At 42.5% G+C, this 17,751-nt stretch overlaps 1 protein-coding gene across 8 annotated transcripts in view; it reads right to left on the bottom strand.

Moving 5' to 3' along the window:
• Window positions 1-17,751, bottom strand: part of ATP2B2 (ATPase plasma membrane Ca2+ transporting 2) — a 404,406-nt gene that overhangs the window by 252,581 nt on the left and 134,074 nt on the right. For all 8 annotated transcript variants that reach the window (XM_074550120.1, XM_074550115.1, XM_074550116.1 and 5 more), the window contains exon 3: window positions 16,013-16,112. The gene's annotated coding sequence lies outside the window, so the exon portion shown is untranslated. The remainder of the gene's footprint in view (window positions 1-16,012; window positions 16,113-17,751) is intronic.

Raw genomic sequence — 17,751 nt, 5'->3', positions numbered from 1 at the left:
ACTCTAAAGCAATTCTACAGTTGGTCAAACATGCACAACAAGAGGTGACAGTGGTATCACAGCTCTCTTGGATGCCTGGAAAAGAAGCTACAGTTCACCTTAATTAATACTCCACAAAAAAATGAAAATATCACGGATGGGATGGGAAGGGAAGGGAAGGGAAGGGAAGGGAAGGGAAGGGAAGGGAAGGGAAGGGAAGGGAAGGGAAGGGAAGGGAAGGGAAGGGAAGGGAAGGGAAGGGAAGGGAAGGGAAGGGAAGGGAAGGGAAGGGAAGGGAAGGGAAGGGAAGGGAAGGGAAGGGAAGGGAAGGGAAGGGAAGGGAAGGGAAGGGAAGGGAAGGGAAGGGAAGGGAAGGGAAGGGAAGGGAAGAATGAAAAAGAAGAGAAGAAAAGAAGAAGAAAAGAAGAGAAGAAAAAGAAGAGAAGAAGAAAATAAGAGGAGAAGAGAAGAAGAGGAGAAGAGAAGCCCAACTAAATTAAGTGTAGCAAGTAGCAAATAAATAGGAAGCAAATTTAAAATTAATCACAAGGTGAACATTCCCCAGCTCCCCACACATCTCTGTCTGGTAATTAAGCTACAACTGTCCTTACAGAGGGAAAGAAAGATGCAATAGCTTTATTTACATATAAACAATTATTCAGCTGTAAAGAGAACTCACACACACAGGAGTTAATGGAGAAATCATCAACACAGCTATCGACTACACTTAGATCTCCTCTTCAGGTGCCAGGTAACAATTACAGACCCCTTCACCTTGGGAATTCTTAAATATTCCCCTCTTTATCTGGACTAACCTGTGCCACTCCTATTTCAAATACACTAAAGTCTGCCTCAGGTTGGGGTTTGGGGATATTAGCCTCTATCAAAGCATATTTGCACAAAGTGTGTCTGAGCCACAGAACAAAACTAAAAATTAACCAGGCACATGTAACTTTATAGAGCCTGCCATAAAATGCCACCAAAGGCCCGGAGATACTGCCTGAACCATGGCCTCTTTGGAAATCCACAAATGTTTGCTGGAGAATTTGACACGTCTCGCCACAGCAAATCTCAGTTTACCACTAAAAATCCCCATGCAAGGCTTGTTTTGAGGCAAAAATTTCCACCTACTCCTGCATATTTTCCTGTCCAAATACTGCTTTTGCCCCAGACACTGGCCTCCATTCCCTGCTCCAAGTTTTTATTGTACAATTGTGTTATTTGGAACATGGAGAATGAGGTTAAGTGTTAAATTATTACTTTATCTTTGTGAGATGAATTAGGGCTACACACAAAGGTGCCGAAGGTAATTATCTCATTGATGAGGCTCGGCCAGAATCTCAAAGTTAACCTCTGCACAGCTCTGCCCTTTGGAGCTCAGAGTTTGCTCCTTCTCTGCAGTCTCTGACCACACAGATTTCTCACCCAGAGGTGATAAATGAACCTCGTGGTCCAAATTAATGTTTCTGTGAGAGCCACACTGCTCCTGTATCCAGAACAATCTCACGATAGAACAACTGTGAATCTTCCTTTCTGCTCGAATACAGATTCTACAGGTTGTTTGCAATGCTCTTTGACAATGCAAACCATGCAATATTTCATTTTGGAAGGTGAACATCTCTTGGAGACAGAACAGAGCACACCCAAGCAGATCCAGGAGCTGTGGCACATCCTCATCCTCCTCCTCTCCCTGTTCCCTGTGTGGGACCACTGGAGTTTGTTTTCACCTCAGAGACTTCGTTTCAGAGAGCTGGGTTTACATAAATTTCATTTCTGTCTTCCTGAAGCTTGGCTTTTGCTTTGTTTCTGCTTTTGTTTCCCTCCCAAGCTAGCTCTCAGGGTTAACTGCAGGACAGTGATGCTCAAGGAGAAGGGAATGGGATTTCTGCTTTTGTCAACAAATATTCCTTCGTGGATCTTAATTTCAATTGCTACTCCCTCCATTGGGCCATTGTCACTGCCCAAGCAAAGTTTGCTGGGATTCCATCAGCTCCAGGAACAAGAAGATCCCAACTGGAAGCCAACTGGTGCAACAGCTCAAATGCAAATTTAAGTTCACAAAGACGCACAAGTTTTGATTTTGCTTTCTGCAATAATGACTCCTCTTAAAAGAAAATAAAAATATTAGAAGAGGATGAGAGAAATTATGAAGAGCTAAAGCTTTTCCTTTTAATGCAAATGTAGCTGGAAGTGCATTAACCACAGAACATTCATTGGGCATTAATTCCAATGCCAGAATGACCTGTGATCCTATGGAATGCCTGCTGTGCCTGGGAAGGATGGAGCACACATTGAGGAGTTCAAACAGAACCAGCTCCATCCCGGTTTTTAAAGAATGAAACTCTTCTCTAGGTGCTTTTCCTTCAACTCCAGAGCTTTAGGTGTTGGATGGGCTGTGCCCACCATGGGCTCCTCGAAGCTCCAGCAGGACCTGGATCAGCTCCAGGGTGAGTGCAGGAGCAGAGCAGGGCAGGACTGGGCCCATGGAGGTGAAGCCCAAAGGGCCAAACCCCAATTTTGCATCACCTGAAGCTGTGCTGCAACAACCATGCGTCCCAGCCCCACCAAACCTCACAGAGGTCAATGATCTCTTCCACAAGAAGGCAATTGTGCCAAGGATGATGATTCCTCACCGACCACAAAGTGGCTCTGATTTCAAGCTGTTAAACTCAACTGAAGTGTCCCAGTGGAGAACATCTATATCTAGTGTGCATATTCACTGTGCAAAACCAAACACAAACCCCTTCTGCCCAGGAAACTCCACAGTGTGCACACAAAGAGAATTCTCTGTACCCCTCAGAAGTTACAGCTTCTTTTTGCAGTTACTTCTCACAGCTTTTCACTAATATTTCCCACAATAGCAAACAGAACATGCATGGGCACAGTCACAACTGCAAAGTTATTCCTTCATGTGCTCCCAGTTATTAATATGTTCTTCTCTGCATCTTATGGACCATGTTTTCACAACAACCATATGGATCAGTTAAAAACAAACAAACAAACCCAAAGGAAAACAGGTTGGCTGCAAACTCCAGAGTGGTTTTCATCAAGGCTGTGAAAATGTTTACAAATTTCCCTAAGTTCCAGTCCAAAAATCCCATTTTAAAATCTCCACGTTGATCAGGGGCAGCAAAGCAGTTTCCCAGAAGCCATCTTGATTAAAATCAAAGCAGTGAAGCTGTCACAGAGATTCTGGGGAGGAGCCAGGAGGACTGAAGGTGTTGTGCCTGCTTTTCTAAGAGCAGCTGCTGAAGGTCCTTGTTGGAGTTCTGGACGCTGAGGATTTCAGACTTTCTGTGCTGACAGACCCTGACACACAAGAAAACACTGCATTGACCTGAGGCTGTGGAGAATCTTCCAAAATAGAATGATAGCACTGGGATTGTGGGTGTGGAGTTGATAAGAAGTGTGTGATGTCACAGGGTGGGAAACTTAGAATTTAAGGTTTTAGAATACAGTAACAGATATAGAGGAAGACAGAAGTGCCTGTCCCAGTGGTGCCTGGAGAGCCCAGTCCCACTGCCCTGGAATGAGGCTCAATGCTCTGGGCAGCTCCTCCCCACAGGTGACATCAACAATTTGACATTTGGACCCCACAGACCCATTCACTGTGAGATTTGTGACACATTTTGTGTGGATCTTGCACCCAGGCACTGTAAGAATTCTGTGAATGCTGCTCCATTGTGCCACTGAACTGACCGGAGGCAAAGGATTTTCAGGTGGCAGGAGGGACTTAAGAGCAGAGATAAAAAAGGATGAATTTTTAAAGCTTCTTCTTCTTCTTCTTGGGTTGGACAGAGTTAAACTGCTCTAATGAATTAAAGAATACTGTATTTTGTACACACATATTGTGAAGGAGCAGCCTGCACAAATTCCCAGACACTGAAATTAATCTGTCATCTTGCAAGGTCACCGTCACCAGGGAGCAGCTCTGGCAAAATGATGGGTGATGGAAAGGCAGAGTGAGTAACTAAATCAATGACTCAATATTGCTCTCTAGGAAATGATATTTTGGGTTGGAGGATACTCTGCTGTGAGATCTCTCTTCAGCAGGGAACAAGGTCAGGAATAATATTGCACTAACCAGGAGCAAATAAACATGGGGATCTGGCATTGTAGATGGAAAAAATTCACTAAAAATGTTTTTCCTACATCACTCACTAATTATTACTCATAATTAAAGTTTATAAATATTTCCTCATACCACATCCCTCTGAGTCCAAATCTTTTCCAATAAGCATTTTCCATTCTAAAAATATTTTCTGTTTCACCACTCGGCCATCAGCTGAATCCTCCCCCTAATCCTTTCCAGGTATAAAATTAAAATCAAAATGAAAAATGCAATTTCTACAAAGCCCCAAGAGCCCTTCTGAAATGTGCTGTGCTGACAGGTGGATTGCCAAACCACATTAGGACATTTTTGACCTTTTGCACTTTCAAATCAGTTGCAGTAAAGATATCGGGCATTTTGCAATAGGAGCTCTCCACAAAGAGTTGCTTCTAGGAAAATTTCCTTCTATTTCAGAATATGAGTGACAGGACTACTTTGGAAAAAGGTAAAAAATCACAAAGATGAAATTTTAGTGATCTGTTAGAAGGAGCTGTTAAATCCTGGATGTCAGAGTTACTCCAGATATAGAAATGATATTACAGCGAATAATGTCTTGTCTATCAAAATTCACACAACCAGAGGACTCCAGCTCCAAACAATTTCCAGTCTAATGTACAGCACCACTTTATAAATTCATTTACCAAACAATCAGAGGTAGAAAATTAGCAGAATAATCCCAGGGAATGTACTTTTGGATGGAAAGGATCATTAAGGTCTCATGGCAGAGTCATTTTTTCTTCATTTTGAGTTGCTTTGGTTCCCTGTCCTCAATTTGAATGGGAATTAACAGGTGTGATGTTTAATGAAGTTCTATAAATACTGTGGATTGCATTGCCTTAGAGCTCCATGGGACTGGCATTGTAAAATTACTGGCAAGAATTCCTTGGCTTTATTAAAGCTTTATGAGGATAAAACCTTTCTTTTACAGCAATGCAGGATTTAGGTGGGAATAACTCATTTCTTGGTGGTAAAGCTGAGCACAAAGTTGCTCAGACCCTGCTTTCCACCCAGCAAACCTCAATCCCAAATTCTGAGGAATTCAAATTTCCTTTTGTCCAGGTAGGAATCCCCACCCAGAGCACAGGAGCACACCCAGAACGTGTCAGGCATTCTCAGAGTGTGGAGAAGACAAACTTCTCCACACCCCCCTTGTTCACCTCTCAATGTTTTGTCAGAACACAGATTTCCCACACCAAACATGTCCCAAGTGGAAGGAGAGCTGTGAAAATAACTGGAACATAAGAAGTACAAAAGGAAATACTTCTGACAGGATTTCTGCACAGACTCAGAATCCCATCTGCTCACAAAACCAGTGAATATTCATCACTGACTGGTCAAACTGGGCATGTGTAACATTGCAGGACTTTTGCCTGGGTTAAATTACAGCTCCAGTCTATAAACAAAGAAAAAAAACCACTTCCAGCCTATTTAAAAAAAATGGCAGCACCAAAAAACACTGCACAGAGATGAAACAAAACCCTTAAACTATATTATTCATAGCTCGCATGAAAAATATTATTAATATTGTATTTTTCATACATTATTTCTTCCTGCATTGAGAAATATGGATTATTTCTCATTAATCCACAAGGAACCAAGCCCAGTGTAACAAAGTTTCATTAAATTCACTGCTCATTCAAAGCTGCAATAAACCTTTTTCAATACACTACTGCATTTTGATTGTATATGAGCAAAAGTGCATTTTGTTTCTGTGCTTCAGAAATAGTCATAAAAATACTGTCACAGTATTTCATTTGCTCACAATACTGAATTTCACAGGCTACAGAACAGACTGGCAGCCACTTCAAGCCAGGAGCCACTGCCATGAAAATGACACAACTGTTACTCAGTGCAAAAGTTTGAAATATTTTTTTTTTTAAATCCCACTTTATAAAACATCTGACTCCTCTCTTTGGGAAGAGACCTGCTCTGGTTATCTTTTAGAGCTCTAATGGCACAGCTGTGTTCTCCCTCCCTCCTCCATCCTTCCCAGCCAGTGGCAAAAACCCCAAACCCCTTTTGGGAGCAGATCCTTCTGCCTCGATGTGTGAGAGCACAAGCAGAGCCTCTCTCCTGCCTGGCTGCAGTTTTAATTTCACTGGAGCTGCTCTGGCTGATTTTCTCTGCAAACATCTGTGACTTGAAGCCAAGTGTGACTTTGGATACTGCCCACAGGATTTCCTCCATTTCCCACCATCCCTCATCCCTGGGATTCTGCCTTTTTTTTTCCCCCTGCTGTATTTTTAAAGCCTGTTCTTCCCAAAAAGATCCCAATGACAATCTCCTGCTCAAGTGTTATGGATTTTCATTTAAATTGCCAGGTGGAGGAGGGAGATCGACTCCCATTTTCCCATCTATTTCATGTGGAGCTGCATCCAAGATGATGTGAGTACCCCCAAAATAGCTGCTCAAAATGAATCATTCAAACCAGTTTCCAGCTCCTAACAGACAAGGACTGAGCCACCATCACAAAAACTTAAAATGTCGTATAATGAGAGAGTGCTTTGTGAACAAAACAGGCATTTTGTAAGCAAAGTGAAAAATAAAAATCTAAATTACATGCTTTTTAAATTTGTAGTATGAAAATTAGCTGTTTTACTCAAATTTGACCACAGAAATAACAAAAGTCTCGCCATGTACAAAACTGATGGAAAAATAAATAACACCATTACAAAGGTCAAGGCTTCCGCAGCAAAATCCAAGGATTCAAATGAGCCTCCAGATGGGAAACAACTGGAGCTTTTCACAGGTTTAAATCTTGCTGTACCTTGGGGCTGCTGCTGAGCTCCAGCAGTGCATGTATGAGCAGGCACACCAACCCCCTGCGTATTCACACACACTCAACTGCAAAAAAATCCAGTGCATTACAGCCCTTTCTGTATCCTCAATATTCAAAGTGTAATCATGATTTGAAGGGGTTTCCGTTTCTGCCATTTTTCTTTCAAATACAGATTACAATAACATTTTTTTTCAGGTTCTCCTTTTTTTAATTTTACTCTTTACCCATCCATATCTTACCAAAATTAATTTAAACTCCATGAAGACAAGATAGAAATTCTCTGATCCTTAATAACCTAATTTTTGAGCTCTCGCTGTCTCCTCCTTTAGCCTTTGCAATCCCAATTTGCCATCCTTTAGTCTGAAACACTGCAACAGTTGGGCTGGAGCTGTAATTTGATTGCCTCAGATTGGTTTTTTCCTTTCCTTGAAATTTCCTTTCCTTTCCATCAGAGGACCCTGCCATGGGCTGTTGAGCTGGAGCACTCACCCTTTGTTCTGACAGGACCTCACTGGCTGCCCATTCATCAGATTTCCCAAAAATCATGACCTGCTCTGCTCTATTCACACAAAGCAACCCCACTACCCTGCAAAATCCACCAATCAAACTCTCTCCACAATTCCCTGAATCATCCCTACAAAGGATCCACTCTTAGTGGTTCCAAGCTCTGGTTCAGATGCCACTTCTGACCTAGAAAGTCTGAAACTGGATATGGAAAAAGATGTTTCCTTGTTAAACTCTCGCCATAAAGAAAGAACCTGCTGCTAGTTCTCCTCAAACTACACATTGCTAATTTTCAAGGATGCTGCTTGATGGGATGTAGGAAAAATTTTGAAAGGCTTGTGAGGAAATGAGGATCCAGCAGCTCCCTGAGTCTCCCATGCTCCATGGCCATGTCATTCCCCCAGGAATCACAGTGAGGGGAGAAATGCCTGCAGGCCAAAATGAAGAGTTCAATTGCTATGGGCACTGGTTAAATTCCCATTTTGATGCTGTTTCTCCAGCACCACTGACAGAGAGGTTCACAGGGGAGGACTGGGCACTCTGGGGACCTGTGGGATGATAGGGAAAGGCAAGATTGCTCAGCAGTGAGGTTTGGGGGAAAAAACCCCAAACCAACCAATGAAACAAAACCCCAAAGGAAACAACCAAAGAAACCCAAAGGCCATCAGCCAGAGCAGCCCAGAGGGTGGCAGAAGTACTTAGGAGAAGAATGACACCCATTTGGGTCATCCTTACAGCTCTTCCAGCAGTGCCAGGGTCACTTCATGGCCAGGCTTTAGGGCTCTCCAGTCTAACACAAATTCCTACAGACTAACACGGACTCATCTCCCTCCAAGCTGGAATTCACATCCAGCGGCCCGGTAAGGTTAGAAAGTGCAAAGATAAAAATGCCAATAAAGATTAGAGGGGATGATTCTTCTCCTTTTCCCTCAGCTCTCCCCCAGGGCAGAATCTGCTGGATCATTGCATCCCAGACAGAGCAGCAGCTTCACCGCCGGCGCCGCTGCAGCGCTCACCCAGCTGCTCCAGCAGAGCTCAGCACAAAGGAACAAAACCCTTCCTTCCCTCTCCTCCTACTGTGTTTAAGCCACACATCTGCACTTGCCAAGTTCTCCTTTTGATGCTGGAAATTTACATTTGCCTTCATACACACACATGCTCCTTTTATCACACTCTGATAAGCTCAGTTTTTATCCTCATCCCAGATGGTGGAGAGAAGAAGCTACCTGCTACAGAGGAGAAGCTGGACAGCTGTTCCTGCAATAAAAAGTGGGGTTTTTTTTAAACTGAATCCATAAAAACCCATATCATGGACAAAAACAACATCCATGTTGGCATTTATAAAGCCAGGAGCTCGTGTAATTTATGCTCTCTTCTTTTTGGGTCTGGGCAGAAGGATTCACAGCACATCATTCCCAGAAGATTTTACAGCAAGTGGCAAACCTCTGCTAAACATTGTCATTTATAAAGAGATGCTTGAAATTATAACAGATTCTAAAACAGAGATGTAAAGTTGCTGCAAATAAGATTAAGAAAATGTTCACCACATTCCAACTATAAAGTTATGATCTCTGCTAAATTCCAGCCCAGCTCAGGTAAGTCACTGATCCCAGACTAGGAATTTCCAGTGTTCTTTCACTTTAAGGAAAGGGGGGAAAAATCACAACCACAAATCCCAAATAAACCCTACAAAACCCAGCCTTCCACCACATTCTCTCACTCTGGATTTAGCATCAGCTCGGGTCAGTGCTGGCTCCAGAACTGGCACTAAACGATCTGGGCCAACAGAAGCTGGAAGCAGCAATTTTCATATTTATCAGAAAATCAAGTTTTGCAGGACAAGTGATGATGATGTGTAAAAGTTCCATAGCAGCTAATCAAAGACAAAACTTGAGGAAGCAGCAAAAAGCTCATAATGAAGAAATATATTCCACCACAGGTGGCAGGAAATTGTAGCTACTGATAACAAGTGCTAAGGGGCTCTGGCAAAGAAAGACAATCAGCATAAGCATGAAGGCAAAGTAGTGATAGCACCAATAAAAAAAAGCCTCAGAGCACTCTCCAGAAATCTATGGTGAGATTCAAGAGACAAGTAATAAATTTGCATTTTCTGTAAGACCTTGCATTTAAACACATTCTTAAATACTTTGTGAGTTTCAGGAGCTGGCTGCAGACCATGTGTTGCTTGAGAGCATAAAAAGCAAAGCATCACTTCACTGAGCACTGAAGCACCAACATCTGCAGGGAGAGATTATGGGCAAATCTCAAACGAGATTCAGGAGCAAGCCGCTCAATCCATCCAAATGGTGCAAAGCATGGAGAAGCCAAAGAATTTAAGGTTTGGTTTATGTAAATCCTAATTTTATTCCATTAAGATTCCACTAAATTTTTTCGCTCTTGTGTTTCCACATTGTATTTTAATCTATGCCTGTGCTGTGGGATATGAGAGGGACAAGAAAGGGACAAAGCAGGAGCCTGAAGTCAGGGCTAAGCCTGAAGCTGGCCAAGGTGTCCCATCCTGGAGCAGTCACAAACTCCTCTCCAGCTGCTTTTGAAGGAATTTCCAGCTCAGGGAAAGCCCTGCAGGAAGGGCTGTGGATCACAGAACCCTGCAAAAGCTGGGCAGAAGCAAATACCCATTCAGGATAGGTATTCATATCCCTGGCTCAGATCAATTCTCCAGGGGAAAAATGGATTGCAATGGGAAAAGATTGGCTCAGCAAACAGGGAATTCACCCACTGGCTGCTGTGAGAGAGCACAACTCCTGAATTCAAGGGAATTCCAGCAGCCACAACCAAGAGGGGGCAAAACACAGAGATGGGCAGCATCTCTGTGCTCAATGCACATTCCAATAAGGACCAGGTGAGAAAAGGAACTTGTGTTTTGTCTGAAAGGAGCTCAGGCTGATTTACTGGCAGGGAAAACTGGAAAAGAGAGGAAAGAACACCCAAGTCAAGGAGAGACTTCCCAGCACCCAGGAAAGCAATAGAATCAGCTAAGGGGGGGAAAAAATCCCTTATCCAGACTCTGTTGGATATATGCAGCTCAGTTTCTCCCTTAAAAAGGGAAATTGAACACTGAAATGCAAGAGAAAATGGAGGAATCAGCAAGGCAGGCTCAGGTGGGGTCATGTAAGGAAAAATTCACTTTTCCTTGGGATCAAAAGACTTAAACTATGCAAAAAGGAAATGCTTCTCTCTGCCTTTCAGGGGTGAACTTGTACAGTGTAAAATGCTCTGAGTGTCAGGGAAGGCTTGGCACACATCCTTTGAAATAGAGTGCGAATAAAGACAAATGTTAACACACTCCTTTGTGAGATTTGATTTCTACATATTAGCATTTGAATTGTACTCAGCCCTCTGTGTGTGCCACATGAAGAAAATTCCCATTTCTATGCTCTGCATTAGGAGAAACCAGCAGAAATGTGGGCTCCAGGAAGAGCCAGAAGCCAGTAAAAATCCACCGACAAACCCTGCACCATCAAAGAGCCTGCCAAGGAAAACCCTACAGCACAAACAGCTCACACCAAATTCCCTTTGTGGGCAGCAGATCCTTATTGATCACAAGCAACTTATTGATATCGCCAAGGTTGCTCCAAAGTCAGGAGGAATTTCTCCTTTGCAGCTGCTCCCTGGAGCTCTTTGTCTTTCCTCAGAGAGGGAAATGTGTCCAAAAGCTCCTACAAGGAGCTCCCATTGTGCCTACAGAGGTGGCCAGTGCAGAAATCCTGAAAATGCCTTTTTTTTAAAAAAGAAACACTCAGAACATACAATTAACAACTTCCTGACAATCCTCAAAGCAGCTCTTCTGGTGAGAGTGAAGCAAAGCCACTAAAAAAGCAGGAAAAATAAATATCCTCATCATGCAAAACTAATATATATATATATATACATATATATATATATATTATAATAAAATGAATACTATAAAAGTACTCTCATTACTATGAGCTCTTATCTTTTAAGTTACATTCAACATTTCCAAAGATTTTTAATTTAGAAAGGTGTTTCAAAAGTAGTAACAAAGAAAAAAATAATAATGACACAGTAAATAGTAAGAGAGTATGAAAATGTGATTTAAAAAATAAAACCTTTCAATCATGTCCTAATGTGTAAGAAAATCCCATGGAAATTTTACTTGCTGGACATGGCAGGAATTATCCTGCCTGACCCCCAGAGCCACACAGACTCAAACCAGGGCCAGGCTGTCATTTATAAACTGATATAAATCAAATATATTTCCTCCTGTCCCTCAGGCAGGCACCGAAGTCTCACCTGAATTTTCCCCCCAAAATTGCTCAATTCCTTGGAATCCTGGGGAGCACAACCACTCTGTTCCCTCTGCCAGAGAGGGAGAGGAAAAGCAGCCCCTGACACTGAGGCTCTTTGCCATTTTTAACACTCAGGTCACACCAAGACAGGTGAGAATTACTTAAATCCCAGGGTAACACTCATTAATTAGAAAATTAACTGACATTGCATAATAACTTCATGCTAATCTGTCCAAGAGATGATTGAACCAAACACATAATACAGAATTCAGCAGGAATATGTTCCGTTTTTTCAGTTTTTTTTCTTTTAAATCCTAACTTTATTCCATTAAGATTCCTTTAATTTTTTTTGCTCTTGTGTTTCTACATTGTATTTTAATCTATTGCTCAGGAGTCTGATGGGATGTTTAGGCAATAAAACACATGGAGAGGTTTGCACAGCCATGCTGGGCAGCCTCAGAAGGTCAAAGTTCCCATCACCTTTAAAACAGGGATAAAAATCCATATTTTTCTAATGCACTTCAAGATCTACTGATGAGAACCCCATGCAAGAACTCCTGTCAGCTGTTACCCTCTCACTGAGTGTGGTTATGTTGGGATATTACCCTTCCTGACCTCTGAAAATAACATAAAATTGAAATGAAGCAGTAATTGTATGATTATAAATGTCACTAACATCAGACAGTAGGAAAAGACTAATTAAAGGAAGTTTGCTCTTCAAAGGAGGAAGAGTTCAGATTCATTCACAGATATCTATATATTTAATTTATTTGTGCACAGAGAAAATGAATGCACAGGTAGCTCTAGGGAAGAGCTCAGATTCATTCACAGATATTTATATATTTAATTCAGTTGTGTACAAAGATGAATGTGCAGGTTTTTGTAGGTACAGATCCGCTCTGCTTCTGCACAAGCCCTCTGAAGGAGCAAGATCACATTCACAAATGCCAGAAAAAGGAACAGGCTCTTCTTCCCCTTGAAATGCAGGGGAGGGATGGATGGATGGATGGATGGATGGATGGATGGATGGATGGATGGATGGATGGATGGATGGATGGATGGATGGATGGATTCATGGATGGACAGAGGGATGAAGGAGTGATGGATGAGGATGGATGGAGGGACGGATGGATGGAATCCATGGATGAGGGATGGAGGGATGGATGGAAGGATGGATGGTGCTGTCTCTGACATCCCACCAGCAAACCAGGCTTTGCTGACATCTCTCGTGGTTTGGGATAATTTGTGCTGGGAATTGCAGTGGAGGGAGCCCCATGCTCTGCTGTTTGCCTCCAGTGGAGGTGCAGAAGTGACAAAAGCTGTTTGCCAAAGGTTTCCTCACTACTGGAAAAGTCTCAGCGGCTTCCCAGTGCCCTGCAATTGCAGGCCAGGAGGGGAAAGCAGGTGCAGCTACACAAGATAAAACCACTCCTTCAGCTTTCCATCCCCAGCTCCAGCTGGCATTTCAGTGCTGAGCAGCACAGAAATAACAGCACAGCCCAAAGCATCTCCTTAATAACTCCAATAAATCACAGGGATGACAAAACAAATCCAGGAAGGATTTCACATGGGAACGTCTTTAGGAGAGGACAACACCTGCAGCTGCCCTGGAGAAGAGCAGATCCTTGCGGGCTCCTGGGCTGAGCAGACACATTCCCAGAGCATTCCCAGAGCACTGGGACCTCCTGGCTCTTGTCTGCAGCTCCTGCCAAGGTCTGACCACAGCAGGTGCTCCGTGTTCATCAAACAGAAACCCCTTCCATGTGTGCTGCCTCAGGTCTGGCTGGGAGGGAAGTTAAACTGAGCAATCCAGGGATTCAGCCCCTTTTACCCTGGAATGGGATGGGAGAGCCTGAAGGCTCTAGAAAGGTTTGTTTTGGGGGGGAGTTACAATTTTTTATCTCTACAAGCTCGCTGAACTGTGTGGTTGTGCCTGGCATCTTGCCTTCCACAACAGGAATTGAAACTATTATACTGAGAAATAGAGAAAATTACAGTATTTCAAACTCTGCTTATTTCTTTGGAAAAAAAAGGGAAAAAAACCTTGGGAGGCTTTTCTTTTTTAATAGCTGAATGACTAAGAAAGTTCCTCTGTAGTAAGTCTGTCTTTGCTTTTCAGTCTTTAACAGACATTTAAATGTCTGACAAATAGATTATAGACTACTTGTTTTAAGAGTTTGGGGGGGAAATGAAGCTCAAATCTGTATTGCTTTGAAAGACAAGCACAATATTTGGTCTGCACAGCTTGTGGCACCTATTAAAACCTTCATTAAAGCACCAGTGACAAACTGCTGCTGTCAGGGAGAAGTGATGCTGAGCACTCTGCAATATTTGATGGCACAGTTGCCCACACAGTCATTATGACCATGTTTTCATTCTGCTCCATACTGAAAAAATATAGGCACCCATTAGAACATTTTGATAGAAGTTGGGTTCGTTTTAGCTAGAAGAGACCATCAAACATTTACATGGAGGTGAGAACTATAGGTACACTCATCACCTGAGTGGAAATCCATCTGGAAATCAGCAGTGGAAAAAGAGCAAACCTTTGAGTAATTTCTCACCACATTTACATTACATAATATTTTGAATGCATTAAATCTGTGCAAGTGCCACTTTGTATAATATACTTTTTCTATCAACTTCCTAACAGGTTTTTCAATATACAATATAGGAAAATTAATCTAAAATAAGCTTGTGCAGTATTCTGCAGAGCAGCTACCCAGAACTTAGAGCTCTAAACTATGGAGAGCTTCCTTCACTACCCACAGAAAACCAGCAAAGCCTTTTAATCTGAGTTATTCATTTCTCTGTGCTTCTATTGAGCTTTCAGTCTGTTCCACACACATCATAGGAGAGGGAGAGTTCCGTCAGCAGACACCCAAAGCAACAGGGTGTCTTGTTATCTCTCTGTTCTCCATGTTTACTTGCTGAAAAAAGAGTCTGATTCTCTCTTCCCTGATACCTTTCTAATAATCTCAATATTTTTGGAATATATTTATTGTTGTCATAAAGCAAATTTGCTCAGACATCTGCTTGCAATCATAAAAAATGAATACTAAGCTTATACTTCACTCTACAAAATTCTATTTCACAGTTATAGCTACTAATTTTTCTCTACTGGTTCTACTATTTCATAAGCCCAAAACTCACTTGCTGGTGAGTGCTATTTTCCCATTTTTTCTCTAATAGTTTGACCATTATACCTCATTTTCCCTCCTTGGTTAATGAACCTTCAGCAACAAGAGAGGTAACAAATGAAAAATGCAGATTGTACATGCACTTGCAAGTCACTAGAATCATTTGCTATTCAAGAGAAAATTCAGAATAAATACCAGCTTGTACAAAACAGTGGAATTTTTACACAATCAGTGGCAGTTGGGCAAAGCCGTTTTAACAAGATTATGAAGTTCAGCCAACCCAGCCTGCCTGCCTTTCAGTGCAGTTATAAGTAAAGAAAAGCTGGAGATAATGTGGTGCTGCCCCACACCTAATAGCACTGGCTGGATTCCTGCTCATCTAAGCAGAACATCCTGTAAATGTATGGCTTCAAAATTCAATAATTAAAACCCCCACCACCTGTTACAGAAATTAAAGTCTCATCAATGCTAAGGCAGAGTATTTTCACACAAGTGAAAAATGGTAAATTAGATCCACACCACACCAAACACGGTGACAAATGTATCAGCACTCCACCTGAATCTAATAATTTTATTAAGCTGAGCTTATAAAACATGGCTTATGATATAGATTAAAAAAAAATAATTAAGCCATGCACTGTTACTGCTGGAATTTTCATTTCTGCATTCCAGACTATAACTGATACTTTACCTGAGAAATTCTAGTTTGAGTAAAATTGAGGGTTTGCTTGATGAAAAACAAATTTATAATTGTGGGGACAAAACCTGTCTACATCAAGCACAGAGGAAGGATTATTTAGTCCAAATCTCCAGGATCTGATGGCAGTGGGAGAATGCAGAATTCTGCCAGAGGAGGCAACTCCTCCTGCACCACTTCCATGCTGGGGTTCAGCATCTCCTCACACAGCCCACAGCAGAGCCCTCCAAACAGGTTTGTCACATTCCCTGATCCCAAATGTCACATAGCACAACGTACAGAGACAGCAGATTGATCTTGCCAGGCAAGGGAATCTCTCCTTAAACAATCCAAAAATGTAAAACCATCACTATGTGGGAAAAATCTCTGGTAAAGTGAATAGAGCACGTCTGGTCCTTGCCTGACATCACCAAGCCAAAATTCAAGATTTTACCAATCAAAATGAATTCCTCAAGAATGTTCCAGAATTTCTATGACGTTACAACAGCAAATTTTTAATTTGTTGGAGGAAAAGAAAAAGAAGCAACTTACAGTTGTCTTGTAAAAACAAGCAAGTGCCTCATGAACAGGGTTCTGAGTCACATAACCAGCTGGGTCTTCTCCTGTTGGCTAATCAATCTTGATTTCAAAACTGGAAGAAAGAAAGAAGATAATTAGACTTGACAAACCCCAGAGAATTAAGCAAATTAATAGAACAAACAAGGATTGATCTAAAGGATGCCCCACAGGAGAAACAGATCCAAGAGCAAACATCCAGTGTCATAAATAGTTAGGGACATCTTGCAGTAAAATCAAGTGATTAAAAAGTTCCAACTCTGTGACCAAAGATGTGAATTAAAAGCTTGAAAACACAGTCCCAATGATATCTGGTTTACACATTTATCAGTGCTGCAGCACTCTGGCCTCTCATATTTGTAAATAAATGTGACTTTTAATGTTTTTGGAGGCTGAAAACTCCATGTGTGAGGGAAAGGCCAGCAGAGAGGGCAGGAGCAGAGGGGAGACATTCCCCTGCTTTTCCTTGCATGACATAAGAACTTGGGAGGGAATAATTGAGAGGTCTTAGGGTCATCACAGAGATGTCAGGGTGAATAAGTGACACTGGCTGCTTTCATAAGGAGATTATGAAAGCCTCCCTGCTCAAGAGGGTGCAAGGAATTACAGGCAAGGAGAGGCCCTCCTTGGACAGGATGAGGAAACACATTCTTACACTGTAAGGACAGACAGAAATTAATCAAATTTTCATGTTTTGGTACTAAAAGGGATTGCTGTGCTCCAGCAGGATGCCATGTCTGACCCAAGCACAGAATTACATTGGGTTCCTCTGGTGTCAAACCTCAGCATCTGGCAGAGCTGGAGGGAACGCTCCTGGGAGAGCAAACATCCACTTCTGCCTTGTGAGCTCCAGCTAATGACCAATTCATCACACCCCTCAGTAAATCATGTTTGGGTTCAGCTCGCAAAAACTGGATTGTTTAAGGCCCTTTGAACACCATGTGAAAACATCTTTCATTATAAATGAGGATTTCCCTGCAGACACCAGTAGGATCACATCTGCTTCAGCTTGGATTAGCATAAAGGAGTGACTGTCCCCATGCTCCTGCCACGGTGTCAGCTCTGCCAGGTTTGGCACGTCATGGGCTTAATTCAGCCTCCACCTTGTACCCAAATGAACATCCCAACTATCCAAACACATTTCAGTGCCATATTGATGGCATTTGTTTGAGGCATAGCAACATCCTTTAAATATTTGCACTCTAATTTAGCTCAGTTCAGTTTGTGCAATTTACCTGGGACTTGCAGGACATGGACACCATTCCTTTGTAAATCACATTTCAAATATATTGTGAAGGGTAATGCACAACAGAGTTCCAGGACCACAAAATATCCTCAGGCTTCCTCCCCCCTCATGGCTGTGGAAATCAGGGAGCTGATTTTGGGGCATGGAAAGATGGAGCAGCCCAGGGGAGAAGCACTGAGAGGTGAGAGTGCTTCTGAGAGGCTGGACATGCCCCAGCCGTGTCTGGGACCCCAAATCCCCTGCCCTGGGCTGAGCAGAGCAGTGGGGATTCTGCAGAGCTGCCCCAGCCCTGGGCCAGCACAGGAGGGACCTGGAGGAGCCCAGAGGAGGCTCCAGGATGAGCAGAGGATGGAGCAGCTCTGCTGGGAGGAGAGGCTGGCACAGCTGGGATTGTTCACCTGCACAGGAAAAGCTTTGGGGTCACTGAATTGTGGCCTTGCAGGGCCTGGAGGGGCTGCAGGGAAGATGG

The sequence above is a fragment of the Zonotrichia albicollis genome, chromosome 12 (genome assembly GCF_047830755.1).
Source record: "Zonotrichia albicollis isolate bZonAlb1 chromosome 12, bZonAlb1.hap1, whole genome shotgun sequence".
Taxonomy (NCBI): domain Eukaryota; kingdom Metazoa; phylum Chordata; class Aves; order Passeriformes; family Passerellidae; genus Zonotrichia; species Zonotrichia albicollis.
The sequence above is the reverse complement of the archived record's forward strand: the minus strand, read 5'-3'. Positions and strand labels throughout refer to the sequence as shown.